General features: G+C 38.4%; 1 long non-coding RNA gene across 1 annotated transcript; it reads left to right on the top strand.

The window, feature by feature from the left end:
* The first annotated feature begins 1,914 nt into the window (after positions 1 to 1,914).
* On the top strand, positions 1,915 to 2,336 carry LOC135086473 (uncharacterized). Its single transcript, XR_010260492.1, has 2 exons — positions 1,915 to 2,042; positions 2,197 to 2,336. It is a non-coding gene; the product is annotated as an uncharacterized LOC135086473 (long non-coding RNA).
* Positions 2,337 to 3,290: the final 954 nt, after the last annotated feature.

Here is a 3,290-nt window from a genome sequence, read left to right as displayed (position 1 = left end):
AGAGCTGGCTAGCTGGAACCGCTATGATAGAACTGTCATTTATATTCAAATGTGATGTTGTCTTTAGCTGTGTAATGGCTGTGCCGAACTCTCTATTGTAAATATTCTACGTGTGCTTTGATACCAATATATTTATTATGTTACTACCAACCACTGTGTTTATTGCTCTGTAGCGGACTTAATATATCCCTAACAAGGGTTATGGGCCCAGAGCCCCAGAGCAAAGTAACATTTTAAAATAGTTTGTCGTGAAAATAATTTCGTATAAAGTGACGTGAACAGAATGTCGAATGTACGTATTGAGTTATTGAGAAAAGACAACTATGATAGTTGGAAAGTGCAAGTAGAAGCCCTATTGATCAGAAATGATTTTTGGGAATATGTAAGTGGAGAAAAGTCAAAACCCACGGATGAGACATTATCAACAGCATGGGATTTTGCTGACAGAAAGGCAAGATCGGAGTTGATTTTGTCATTGGATCCGAGTGTTGTTCATCATGTGAAAAGATTGAAGACTGCACGAGAGGTTTGGCTGAAATTAGAGAGTCTGTTCGTATCACGTGGACCTGCGAAAAAAGCGACCCTGATGAAAAGGCTCATGCTACACAAGATGAGTGAGGATCAGAACGTATGCGAACATCTTGATTTATTTTTTGAAGCTGTCGATAAGTTAGAAGAAATGGACATCGTGATCCATGATGATCTTTTAGCGATTATGTTGCTGTATAGTTTACCAGCAAGCTATGAGAACTTCAGATGCGCCATTGAAAGTAGAGACGAGCTGCCAAAGCCTGAACAACTTAGGGTGAAAATTATCGAAGAATACAGTTCGAGAGGCAATACCCAAGTTGAGAGGATAGAAGGAGCTATGTATATAAATAAACATCAGAAGAAGAATGGGACTGGACCTGAAACAAAATTTAAGTATAAATGTTTCAAATGTCATAACTTTGGACATAAGGCATCCGATTGCAAGAAAAAGAAGTCTTCTCAGGCTTCAGAACAGAAACCTTCAGAATCTAGTTGCGTTGAGTCGTGTTCGACTGTAGAACATGAAGCTTTAACTGTGTATCATGTTTCAGATAACTGTTTAGCTATTGATTCCAAGCGTCTTCATCAGGAATGGTTGTTTGATAGCGGTTGCAGCTCGCACATGTGTAACAACGCAAGCAGGTTTGATAAAATATTGCCAAGTAACCAACAATTGAAATTAGCCACTGATTCTTTGACAACCGTGCAAGGTAAGGGTACTGTCAAGATATTAGCATGTAACGATGAGATTACGCGAAAAATCCAATTTGAAGATACGTTGTTAGTTCCTGATCTACGTAGTAACTTAATTTCGATTTCTAAACTTACTGATCGAGGTTGTATAGTCACTTTTAAACGTGATGTAGCATATGCAACTAAGGATGGTGAAGTTAAGTTGACTGCTGATCGTAGAGGTAATTTGTATTACCTGAGAGAGCAGGATGCTTCGGCATCTGTAGTATCAGATAAGGATGTGGATTTGTGTAGATGGCATGAGCGTATGGGACATTTGAATGCTAGGGATCTTATGAAAGTACTGAAGAAATCGGGTATAGACGCCACCAAGTCTGATACTGAATTGCGCGATTGTGATGTGTGTGCTAAGGGAAAGATGGTTGCGTTGCCTTTTGTGAAGTCCAGTCAGCCATGTGACGAAAAGTTAAAAATAATTTATTCTGATGTGGTAGGCCCAATGAGAGTTCAATCAAATGCGGGAAACAAATATTTTGTTACATTTATTGATGATTGTACTCGTTGGTGTGAAGTTTTTATGTTGAAAAATAAAAGTGACGTCTTGTCAAAGTTTAAAATATTTAAATGTCAGATCGAAAATTTGACAGGTAAACAAATAAAATATTTCCATTCCGATAATGGCAAGGAATTTGTGAATAGTGATTTATCGAAATTTTTACAAGAAAATGGAATAAAAAGGAGGTTGACTACGCCGTATTCACCGCAGAGTAATGGAATTGCAGAACGGATGAATCGCACCTTACTGGAGAAGGCAAGATGTATGTTATTATCCTCTGGTCTACCAGCAAGTTTTTGGGCGGAAGCTATTGCAACCGCGTGTTATTTGCATAACAGATGTCCGACTAGCAGCTTGAATGGAGAAATTCCATATGAAAAATTGTTTAATAAACCTGTAAATATTGGTTATTTCAGAACATTCGGTGCGAAAGTTCATGTTTTGGAAAAGGAGCCAGGAAAGGATAAGTTCGCAGCACGAAGTTCTCCCGGCATTTTTGTGGGCTACCCGGCTGAATCTGGTGGCTATAGGGTGTGGATATCCGAGAAAAGAAAAATAGTGGTGTCAAGAGACGTCAAGTTTCAGGAAGATAAGAAAACTGAAAGTGAAGTTTTGAAAGAACCATCTATTGAGCTGCAATGTGAACAAGATAGTGTTGATAAAAGGAAGACTATAGAGTTTGAATTGTCCAACAGACAATGTAGTTCACACTTTAGTGATCAACCTTCGAATATTCAAGTTCCAATAGATCGATCTCAAGATGTACCGTTCAGAAACGAACTAAACACAGAAGATACGGAAGTTACTAGTACTACTGATAGAAATGAGACATTTGACTGGAATATCACTTTGAAAAGAGGCCCTGGAAGACCTAGGATTGAGAGAGGACACGTTGGGCGCCCCCGAAAAATCTTTAATATGGTTGAAGTTAGAGAAACAGAGAATAGTGACAGTGAGTCACAGGAAGAAGAATATGGTGACTGTGATGATTTTGCTGGAGCTATTGAGACAACTTTGAAGGAAGCTTTGGAAAGTGATGAAAAAGTCAAATGGGAAGAAGCAATTTTATCAGAGTTAAGAAGTTTAGTGAAGAATGATACATGGAAAATAGTAAAGAAACCACCTGATCGAAATGTCATTGGATGTCGATATGTGTTAACAACGAAGGTAAATGTTGATTTAACAGAAAAGAAGAAGGCCAGGCTTGTCGCGAAAGGATATAGTCAACAACATGGTCTGGATTACTTCAAGACATTCGCCCCAGTTGCTAGGATAGCAACGGTTCGTCTATTGATTGCTTTAGCAGCTGAAATGGGTATGGACATAGATCAGATAGATATAAATACTGCTTATTTAAATGGAGATCTTGATGAGAATATTTATATGAGAATTCCAGAACTGCTGAAAGAAAGTTTAGAAAAGCTGATAAGCTTGGATGGCAGAAAAAGCGAAATAGGCAAAAGAGCTGTGAAAATGCTTGAAAATATGAAAGCAGGCGGTGACACCTGTC

This window comes from Ostrinia nubilalis, chromosome Z (assembly GCF_963855985.1).
Source record: "Ostrinia nubilalis chromosome Z, ilOstNubi1.1, whole genome shotgun sequence".
In the NCBI taxonomy this organism is placed as follows: Eukaryota; Metazoa; Arthropoda; class Insecta; order Lepidoptera; family Crambidae; genus Ostrinia; species Ostrinia nubilalis.
This window is presented reverse-complemented; position numbering and strand designations above follow the sequence as displayed.